This window comes from Leptopilina boulardi, unplaced genomic scaffold, assembly GCF_019393585.1.
Source record: "Leptopilina boulardi isolate dan_hultmark-lab unplaced genomic scaffold, ZJU_Lbou_2.1 LbouV2_44, whole genome shotgun sequence".
Classification (NCBI taxonomy): Eukaryota; Metazoa; Arthropoda; class Insecta; order Hymenoptera; family Figitidae; genus Leptopilina; species Leptopilina boulardi.
In genome coordinates, this window is record NW_026137988.1 from 32345 (window position 1) to 44965 (window position 12621).

Below are 12621 nucleotides of genomic sequence, written 5' to 3' on the forward strand. Positions count from 1 at the left end.
ACCAAATATAATAAAGCCTCCGGATCCGATGGAGTATCGTATGAATTTTATAAAAACTTGCCTGCTAAATGGATTGTGTACGTCTGCTCCCTCTTTAATAAAATATCGGAAAAGGAAACTTTCCCTGATTCTTGGGCCACTATTTATTTAAAAATGATTTATAAGGGAGGGGATAAACTAGATCCAAGTAGTTATCGGCCAATAGCCTTGATCAATAACTTGACCAAAATATTTACAATGATTATGAACGAGAGAATGACAGAATGGACAAATCAAAGTAATTTAATACCAGAATTTCAAACAGGATTTAGGAAAAACCGAAGCTGTCTGGACAATATTTTTACGTTAAATGCAATGGCACAAATTAGACTAAAAGAAAAAAAGGGAAATTATTTGTGCTATTTGTAGATTTTCGAAACGCGTTTCCATCAGTCCCGCATAAGTTACTTTGGGAAAAATTATATAAATTAGGCCTCGGTAGCAAGGCAATTAATATTTTAAGTAACTTTTATTTAAAAGCTAATGTTTCTGTCAAGAACAGCTCGGGGATTTCTAAGTCGGTGAAAGCTACTAAGGGGGTATTGCAGGGGGAAGTTACGAGCCCTCTGTTGTTTTCTTTATTTTTGGCCGACTTCGAAAAATTTTTGAAAGCCGAGGGAATCAGGGGCGTTTCCTTAGACCACTTAAACGAAATAATTTTACTTGCCTACGCCGACGACATCGCTTTATTGGCTGACTCACCAAAAGAAATGAAAAAAATATTAATTGCGCTTTATAAATATTGTAAAACTAATGGATTAGAAGTTAATGTCAATAAAACAAAAATTTTAATATTTCAAAAAGGTGGTCACCATCATAATAAAAAATACGAACCTTATTTGTATGGCGATAATGAAATAAAAATTGAGGTAGTTAAATCCTATAAATACTTGGGAGTTCTCTTCTCACAATCGGCAACTTTTGTTAACGCGTCTGAGGCTGCTATTACTAAAGCTAATTTAGCATCTGATTCAACTCGTACGATAATAAATAAAATTAATCCCAATTCCTGGTCGATGGTTCCAAAAACTTTCAATGCTTTGGCTACTAGTTCCTTATTGTACGCCGTTCAAGTTTGGGGACTAAATTATTTAGACGACATTGAGAAGGTGCAAACCAATTTTTACAAGAAAGTATTACATGTACCAAACAACACACCTAATTATGCTATTAGATTAGAAGTAGGCACTCATAAATTGTCTTCAAAAGTTTTCAAGTTAATATTAAATATGATAATTAGAATAATGAAAATGGAAAACAATAGATATCCAAAATTGTGTTTTTATCGACTGATGCATTTGTACAAAACAACAAAAACTGTTAAGAAAAAATTTAATTGGTTCAAACAATTGGATCAATTTTTTGAATTCATAGGCGAAAATAATATTTTAAATGATTTAACCAGTGATTATTTAGAAATGAACAAAGCCAGATTGATAAAAGCATATGAAGCCTTTTTGTACGCCGAAGACATTAACAGTCTCGAGAACTCACAGTCTCTGCAAATCTTGCCTCATCTTTGTATGAGAGATGGATGCCAAAACTATCTAAGATTAAAAATTCCATTAATATACTTTAGATTAATTGCACAAATTAGATTAATAAACAATTATAATTCAAGAATAATAACAAAAGATAAAGTATATAAAATTGATTCATCTCAGAGTTGCACAGCCTGTGAAGAGCGATCGAGAGAATTTTTATACCATATTTTAATAGAATGTCCGTCGTACCAGGATTGTAGGAAACATTTAATAAGTGAGTGTGAGGACTCTGATATTGTTAAAAATTTTTGGCTTGATACTCTAAACCACCCGGAAAAAGGTTCCATCGAAAAAACGGTTAAGTTCATAATTTCAGCTTTAGAAATTAGAAATCAACGATAACTTGTTTAAATCTTATATATTCTCATTTTTATAATGTTATGTTAAAAACTAGGTGATACACAACTTCTTTGTATAAACCTGTAAGGTTCAAGACAAATAAAGATAATAATAATAATAATAATGATTAAATGAGAACTTCTTTATTAATTTCTCATAATCAGTTTCACTAAATCAGTCTTTAAAATTTAATTATTTTTATTTTCATTATAATTAAAGAAAGTTCTATAAATTGACATTAAAACGACATCTATTGAGAATCATAATAACTATTATGCTTGATTTCGTTGTTAAATATGTATAATACAGTTCTATATAATAATAAAGAAAAAATAATTAATTGATGAAATAAAAAATAAAGAAATATAATAATAAATAATTACAGAAAAATTTGAATATATTATTTTTATACACTTACCTTATTTGTAGTCATTCAGCTGCTTTTCATATAAATTTGATTTTCCCGCACAAATTTCTGTCACACTGTAGAAATGATATGTGGCGCCTCCTACATCATAATATCAATAAAACATAGAGTGGAAACTCGAATGTGCAATTTAATTCGGTAAAATGAAAATTCTACTAAAAGAAAGTTCCATTATGTAAATTTTCTAATGTATTAAAATGAAATTGAAAACGAGTTCGTCAAAACCAATATTCGACGGTATCACAATTAGTCAACTTAAAAATTTTTATAAGTGAAAGTTTTTTTACTTACAAATTATATTCAGGGAAAAATGAAATACATAATATTTCCGTATACAAAAAATTACATTATCTACAACTTCATTTATATAATTATTGTTTTTATAACAACTTATGCTGATCTAAATTTACACCCAATGAAATATCTCGTACATAAAATTTTATTAAATTAAACATACTGCTAATCGTTATATCAAAAAAATTATACTTCTTTAAATTCATAATTATTAAAAATAAAAGTTTTCATAAATGAAAAACCAACTACATGATAGTTCGTACATTTTGAGAGTAAGTTATGTAAAAATTTTGTTGAATAGAAATTCAGTTAACTAAAAATAGTCAAAATACAAATTTTGTTAAATAAAAATTCGTCTAAATATTAATTTTACTACATGACAATAGTGTCACAAAACAATTATATTAAATATAAATTCTTTCGAATCAAATATCAATTACATATATTTTATATCACATATGAAGTCAATAAAATAAAGATACGATAAAATGAAAATTCTGAAAATTAAAACATCTTTCCATTTGATGATTATGTTAACAAAAATTCAATTCTTTAAAATTGTTTTTAATTAACATTTATATTTTCTTAAAATTTTTAATGTTTAAAATTCAATAAACTACTATTTCTTTATCTTCACATTTCTTTTACTTAAAAATTCGCATAAACTATAATTTGATTCAATAAAAAATGAATTATATAAATATTTTTTCAAGTGCAAGTTTTAGGCAATTGAAACTCCCTCAAAATAAAACTCAAACTATTAAAAATTCTGATGAGTAAAAATTCTAGATTTTTTAATTCGACCCCGCAAAAATTCCTACAGGTCTAATTTGGGGAACTTTCATGCGTCCCATGTGACCAAGATAGGCAACTTCCTTTTTCAGGAATTCAAACTTGTCAGGTTGGAGTTTTAGGTTAGCTTCTCGAAGTCTATTATATAGCCTGCGAGCTCGCCTATCGTGTTCCTTGAGAGTATCAGAATAGATAATGATATCGTCAAGGTACACGAATGCCTCAGCATCGAGCATACCGCCAAGGACGCTAGTTAAATATCGCTGAAAAGTGGGGCGTGCATTTTTAATCCCCATAGGCATGCGCTTGTATTCGAAATGTCCATTTCGAGAAGAAAAAGCGGTTTTGTGCCGATCTTCCGGGTGTGTCTCCACACACACCCGGTACGTTGCCGTCCCCAATTTATCAAAAATGGCGGATATATTATGGAGGGGGTAAGCATCTCCCATCACCTTTTCATTAAGCGCCCAATAATCGATAACTACCCTCCATTATATTTTCCCGAAGCATCAAGTTTTTTTATTACAATAAGGAGGAAGTTATAGGGGGACGTCGAATTTCCGATAATGCCACTATCGAACTGTTTGAGCAATTTCTTACCGATTTGCTGTAGGGCTTCATTTGGAGATCGATACTGCTTTTTGTGAATGATATTATCGTCGGTGGTAGAGATTCTATGCTGAATAAAATGGGTGCAACTCAAGGGCACCCCATTGAGATGAAAAATATCAGCATAGTCCTCAACCCGTTTAAAGATAAGTTCCTTTTCTTCTGGATTTAAATGGGACACAAAAAGGGCATCCTTAACCTTTTTAATTCGTTCTACAGAGGTTAAGAATGGGGGTGAGGTATGATCAAACTCTAAGTCGAAAGATTCCTCATCCTCAAGGTTACAAAAATCAAAAGGGATTAGTTCTTGAGGAGTCAATTCTAGGTCGACATCTTCTTCTGTGGTATTAATAGCAACAGCATGGCATACGCCATTTTCACTATTTACCACCGCGTCACCTAAGTATACCCCCGGAAAAGTATTAATTCGGGGAAGATAACCCTGTGGTAAATTAGGGTTGCGAACGTCTATAGCAATTGGATGTCGAGTTCTGGCTCGAATGCGCAGAAACCTTTTAAAGGGCTTGATAAGAGGTTTCAATATCTGCTTTGCGGCCAGTGATTCCTTATCCACCTAATTTTTTGCTCTCTAAATTATAATGCGGTGAACTGCACTACTGGGGAGTCCTCGGCCGTGTTTCCTGCTCGTAGGACTTTATAGTATTGTCCGCGAACTGGACACTCCGCTGACGCTGCGGGGTTGGACTCGCCGCCGCGTCGGTGCGCCGAGTCGGTTGAAAGTTTTAATTCCCTTGAGTGCCAGGAGATACTGCACGTGGTGGTGTCATACTGAATTTAGCGTTAAAAGTTGATTCCTGATAATTTCGATTTGGTGGTATTTGTTGGTACTGAGAGGGTTGATAATTCATGGGTCACGGAGGGGATTGAAAATTCGCGAATTGTGGCATAATTGATCGATAAAATGTTGCAAGCTGCTCGGGTGTAAATTGCAGCACATCACTTGCCGGATTCCTTCTCAACCTATGTGATTCAGAATCCCTATCGCTTTCCGATCTGCGCTTATCCGGATTGAGAACGTTCCTCTCGACCTGCCTTGTGTAGGGACTAGGTGATCGAGGGCGTTCTTCAGCGCGAGTAATACGATGCGATGTACCTCGTGACCGATCCGAAAATTTATGCCTCTCCTCAGCACGAAGGGCATGCTCGAAGGCTGCTTCCAAGCTTGCCAGATTTCTCGTGTCCACAAAAATTGACATTTCCTCCGGCAGACCTCGAATAAATACCTCAAGGGCACAGTCAATGATAGGTTTCATTATGATAGTACTTTCGGGAGTTTCTTGAATACGATCAGCATCGCCTTGTACTTCACGATAATGTGCGTTATATTTTGCTTGTAGGGCATGTCTCGCTCCGCTCAACAAGTCCTGTAATCGATCATTGTAATCGCTAACCGTCTATGTTTGTTTAAAACGGATACTAATGATACCGTCTATGTACCTTTGATACTTTTTAAAAGAGGCGAATCTTTTCTTTAGATGGGACACTAATTCGTCTAATCGTTGAAAGCGCCTGTCTCTCACGCATTCTCGAGCCGCGATCCGTCATTTCGTGTTAATGTTAAATAAAATTCCGAAAATAAATTTAAAATAATAAGATGTTTACTTGTCAATATTTGTAGAGTAGTTGGGAAAGAAAAAAAAATTTAAATGTCAATTATTGTTTTTCGCCACCGCGGAATAGTCTTGCTAATTTGTACGGGATAGTTCGAAGTCGAAAGCAAAAAGAAATAAAAATAATTTAAACAAAATGCAACTATAGCTTAGATATCACTTCTGTGAACAGCTCTTCGCGACGCGATACTATCTGGTTCAAGGTAGTGAAGTGAATGACCAGTCGACCTCGCGGTGTCTTGGTGACTCGCTTGATCAAAACACTGGGCGTAGGAGTGGGAGTAATACTGTTGTGGTGGGACATGTTTCTTAACATATTGCCCTCGTTCTCCCCTCCACTTCTCGAAAGGACGCGTCTTCACTAGAATCTTAATTGCACAACTCTTGTACTACTGACACGAGGAAACGTTCTATATACATATGTATATACATATATTTGCGAATTTATTTCTTTTTTAGGGTTCCGTACCCGAAGGGGGAACCCTATTAATGAGACTAGTGAAGCAAGGCATGTACCCCCCCTAGCGGCCACACGAATTTATCTAGAGGGCTGAAATTTGGTATACATATGTATTTTGGCGTGTAGATTACAGGAAAAATATAGCGAGAACTCCAATTGTGCTTGCTATATTTTTTTGTAGTGTTTTGCTATTCTTTATAATTTTCCATTTTTGCCATTTTCTTTTTTTTACCATTTGCTATTTTTTTATCTTTTGACATTTTTTATTTGTTGATATTTTAATTATTTGGTGAAATCTAAAAAATCATAAAATTGAAAATGTTAAATGATAAAAAATTTTTAAAAACTTATGATATGTATTTCCATGCTCACATTACAAGAAAAATTAAGCAAAATTGGAATTTTTCCATCGGACATTACACTTTAAACCCCCTCAAATTTTAGGATTAGGGGTACGGAACCCTCGGTTTTTATGCGAGTGTAACTCGCACTTGTCCGATTTTTTTAATAGAACACTCGCGAGTTAGAGAAAAAAACTACTCGGTGCGTAGTAGATCTATTTGTCTATCGATGAGGAAATATTTAATCGATGGTTACACGTTATTTTCTATAGAATTGAAAATCACAATGAGGGATATTTTAGTCAATCACTATGACGTCATCGTCGTATGCAATTTACACCCGAGCAGCTTGCAACATTTTATCGATCAATGATGCCACAATTCGCGAATTTTCAATCCCCTCCGTGACCCATGAATTATCAACCCCCTCAGTACCAACAACTACCACCAAATCGAAATTATCAGTGTTACATCCCGACATATATAAATTTTCATTTTTAAATTATAAATCTACTGTTATGCGAATTTTCAAATAGCCCCTTTTCATAGGCAATACCGATTGCATTTAAGATTCACGTATATTAAGTAGTTATATATTTGAATAAAATGTGTATATGTATATATGAGTATATTTGAATGTACACTTATAAAATATAACATTCATATACCTAATTATTTAAATGTTTTAAATTATCAACTGGTTCTTTTAAGGAAATGTTACCATCTCATTCATTATCTTGAGAGATGATAAATAATCGACATAACTATTATCATAGTGAAGTCGGTATGACAGATAGTAAAGTAAAAGAATTAATAATGAAATAATGATGCATCATAAAGAACACGTGTGCAATGCATATCTATGACCACATATACATATAACACTAATATATATTCATGTAGTTATTCTTAAATACACAAAATAAAAACAAACAGAAACACTGATTAAATGCATAAATTGTTTAAATAGTTATGGATTAACAATCTAATATCAATGAACAATATCGATACCAAATGAATTGAATGTCGCTAAATTATTATGAAATAAAAGCACATACGATTCCTAGAAAAATCGTACGTGCTCTTAAACGTTTTAGCTAAAAACGTGCTCTTAAACGTTTTAGCAAAAATCGTGCTCTTTTTCTAAATCATCCCCAACAAAGTAATGAATTGACTAGTATATAAACCCATTGCAAATAAAGAGAAGATGTCAAAAGTTCCGGTGTAATCTCCGTGGTTAATATCATTGTTGAGCGACCCTTCAGTTTATTTCGTGAAAGTTAATCTATTCTTTCCTGTAACAAGGTGCAAGTTTTTGTGTTTCACTTAGAACGAATTCTTTCCTGAAAAGGTGCAAGAGAAGCAATATTAATATTTAGAACATAGTTCTTTCCTGAAAGGGTGCAAATTAAATTGTTTTTCATTTAGAATAGTTTCTTTCCTGAAAAGGTGCAAGAAACTACAATTTAACATTTAGAATAGATAAATTCATTGATTTAACTGTCGTAATCTTACAATAAAATAAAGTAGATTCTTGATTATAATTCACAAATTGCTTCTCTTTCACATTCAGAATAGACTTCTTTCTTGTACAGGTGTAAGCGACGTAATACAACAAATTATAACTCGAAATAGTACGCTTTATTATCAAAAACATTAAAGTTGTTTGAGTATCACACAAGGGTGAGCCGACAAACTGTATCTTCATTCATTTAAAGCAAATTCCGAGTTCTTATATAACAACTCAGCGACTTCATTGAAATACGAATCTTTCTCGTAAAAGTGAGTAATCATACATGCAATAATTGATATTCAGAAAATGTTCAAAACATGTTGTTAATACTTGATATATCAATATTAAATAGTCTAAATCCAATAAAATAAAGAAACCGAAAATTTACTGATTTTCTATGACAATTTTAGCATTTGGATTCTGTTAACTATCCTTGTCCCGGTACTGGGGCAAGGATAGTTGAAATTTTTTTTTTACTTTTTCATTCGTATCTCGTAGGGATTGCACTCTACAGCAAAATAATGTATAGCAAAATTATAGCCAAATAACCAGGTTTTCTGAAGATACTATTCGATTGCTGATATATATTTAGGTTTGGCCGCTAGATTTGAAAAGGTCTTACCTAACTATCCTTGCCCCATCCTCCCCTAATAAACTATTATAAAAGGGAATATTTGTCTTTTATTAACGCAAGACCCATAGTCTTTATAAAGTGACAACGATCCTACAAAATAAAAATATCAGGTCTTACCATCCTGATTAATCAGCACAACCCTCCCAAGTAAATAAACTAATTGTTTGTTTAAAAACCAAGCCTTAGCTCGGGATGTAACAGCTGATTTGTTGGCAGCGGTGGGATGTCACTTTTGTTTAATAAACAATAATATTCTATTATCGACAATAACATCTTAAATTTTAAATTGATAATCTCTAAATTTCATTATTCCTACAATTTATTAATAGAGTTCATTTTAAATAATTATTTAAAAGTGAAATAAATAATAAAATTATTATTCACTATTTTATCATTCTAACATGTTATAAATAATGAAAACTAAATTGAAATTACAAACAAAAGAAAAATTAAATATTATCAAACACGTTCAAACAAAAAAGATAAATATCAAAAACATTCAAACTAAACAAGAATTCTCAGATTTCTTTGAAAATATTTTAGATAGAACTGAAAAAATTATAACTCTGAATAAAGAAAAAATCAATATATCAGAAAATTAAAACAAATAATTTTAAATCTTACATAACATCTCAAAGTAATTAAAATTTGATCAATTAAATATCAAATGGTGGAAACCATTTTTTCTGGAGAATTTGTGATTCCAAAATTAATTTATATATCCGTATCATTAATTTATATAATTTTGTTTTCAATTATTTATTGGACAACTTACAATAAAAATTAATTAACCGTACTAATTAATAAATAATTACTCATGTATAGTTATTTTGCTAATGTTGATTATAATAGATATAATTATCCATGCATTGAACTTATATCAAGCAATTTTAATTTAAATAGAGGTAAATTTTTAATTGATCATACCCTAACCATTAATTTAATTAAAGAATCGGCAGTGTCATCACTAGCTTATATTGACACAAATATTATTAATATTGCCCGTCAAAATACTGTTTTAACTAGAGGAGATGTCCATATAGAATTTTACAATTTTACAATAAAATTTGGAGTTGTTGATTATAATAGCGACACTGAAATTATTGGAATCCTAGGTGCCCCGTTCTTAGATTTCAATTTTCAAACAAAGTTATTTTTCAAATTGGGCTTCAGATTACGAAGCATTACAAAGTGAAAGATTACGAATATCAAGAAATATTTTCCGAACTTGTTTTTCTCTATTAACACCAAGGTGTTGTACTAGAAAATTATCTTAATATTATTGGTTATGAACAAATTATCCAATAATATCACCTTCAATATTGATATTTATCCAAAAATTCATATTTTATCTGAAAACATAAAAGATTCAAGAGGTCTTTTTATAATAAATCCATCTTTAGATATTAATCTAATTAATGAAAAATATTTAACCCCAAATACAAAGATTAATAGATCAGAAATTGCCATTTTACGGAAAGGATCTATATTCACTTCTGGAACCACGCAAATATCAATTGCTCAAAAATTGATAAAATTTCATACATTTATGAACGATAATCAACCTGAATTAACAGGTATTCTTGGATTATCATTTTTAAATACTAATCCTAATGAATTTCATTTTTAAAATTTATATCAATATAAATTTTAATAAAATTGGATAAATTGCAGAAATCATTCCTAATATTCTCTATTAATATTGATAATAATAATCAAATTCTTATCTTATAATTTCCTGAAAAACATTAATTAAACAAAGTTCATTTTAAAAGAAAGTAACAGAAGAATCTGAGCATATAAAATTACATGCACATCTAGGCGCATATTTATAGGCTAATATTCCCGCCGACTTGAATTACTCATCGACGCCGCGTGCAGTAGATCGTAGGTAGTGTACACAGCACACGCCAGTACAAGGAGTTTAAGTTCAGGCGCGATCATTGTTACGGTCGCGAACCAAGTACATCGTAACCGCCATTGACTTAAACCACTCACTGACGCCGCGTACAGTTGTAACACGCAGGAATTTGGATTGAATAAAGGTGCCGTTCACAAAGTTGTTTCTCCGACCGAAGTATGAATTTTTTCAGGATGCTCAGTGGACTAGGACTGCCAACGTTGGATAAAGATGCACTCACAACGATCGACGATGATGTCCGATTTTGTCACTTATAGTTTTCCGACTTGTAATATTAATTATTTACACATTAATTTACATATTAAACAAAACTGAGTCCGAATCTTATTAAAATCTTAAAAGATTAACTTATCGGGAGGACTAGTTACATTAATTAACACACTCAATGTTCGGTTAAATAATTTATCGTTTATTCAATATTCAAAAATGAAATCTGAGTCTTTTGAATTTTTATAGTTCAATCTAACGCACTTTTTATCAAAATTACTATTAATGTTCGTAATTATAGTTTTTGATACTTGTACGATTAGTTAAAGAGATTAATTAATTAAATAAGTAATTTAATTAATTGCGGACCAACGTTATATCACGAACTGAGTCGCAAGTGATTTCGGATTGGTATCTGCCCGCTGCCCTCAGTTTGGGTCCTTATATACGGGTATCCAAGCCCTCCTATCGACCTTGGATCTATAGCATTGGCCAATCAATTCTCTGAGTGGTGACATCACTCGGGATGGATCCTCCAATCAGAGCCTCGCAGATGGGACCTACCGGTTGTCACGTAGCGCAGTATGAGTCATTTGTTTTTTTGACGTTGGGGAACGCCGTTACTTTGAGGCTGCGTATTATACCTTATAAGGGGTTGTTTTCCGACCTTGGGGGATGCAGGTGTTCCGATGCGACATACTATGAATCATGCGGAATTTTCCGCTTACGGCCCTAGGAAATAAAGGTGCCTTCGTAGGCGATCCATACCCTTTTTCGTACCTGATTTTCTATCTTCTAACCTTAATTATCTTTAATTAACAATATTAACCTTCAATAAAGAACTCAGATTTCTTCACAAAAGGACTCTAATTACAATTTCTTTAAGTCCTTTTGACGTCTGCAGCCGATTTCCATGTGGTACTCGCATTCGCCTGAACAATTTTCAGAGAAAGGGGAAACTGCAGGAAAACCTTTTCTAAGTACCTTTATCTGCTATTATACATTCTTATTGCATTCATTCTTATCTATCTACATTTATTTATCCATTAAACCCTTTTTGTTCTTTAAGGATCTGTACATTTTCAACTTAGTCATTCTTACACATTATATTGTATATTCTTATCTTTAATCGATTCATTTATCTCTCTTTTTCTCTTGTTTCTCTCTCTCGTTTATTAATTCGTATTAATACTGTTCTTTAATATTATTAAAAAAAGGAAATTACTAATTTCTAGTAAAAGTAATTCTAAATTGTGAATTCACCCTCTAGGTTGTGAATTCACCTTTATCCATACGTAGAGTTATGTTAAATACCGCTTTAGTCGTTTCCAATTCAAAAGCACCCTTAATATTACGAAATCACCTTTAATTTACCATGTGATTTTAGCGTAGCGTTACACTCCTCTCCTTATTAAAAAATTTTGATTTATTAATCAAAATTTTTAATTCCAGTAAAAACATTATCTATGATAATTTAAAAATTCAAAAACTCTAAAATTGAAACCGTACCAAGTCAATCAATTCCAAGTACTTTGCCTTTTCTATGACATAACCTAAAATTAATTATTGTTATTTTATTTTTGATAATTAATTAAATAGTGTTTCCGGTTCAGAGCAATCAATCCGAATTCAATTAGATTTTTTTTGTGACAATTGTGACGTTTTGTTTTGAAATAAAATGCTTGGTTTTCTTTTCCATACCTTTTATCTTTTCCTTTTTAGATTATGTATATAGATTGTAACTTTTCTTGTTGTTTTTGTTTTTGATAAGTTTAAAATCTTATAAATTCCAAAATTTTGTTTGTTTTAATAATTGTTTTCTATTTTTAAATTGTGATATTTAATTTTAATTTCGAGGTTAATTTAACAT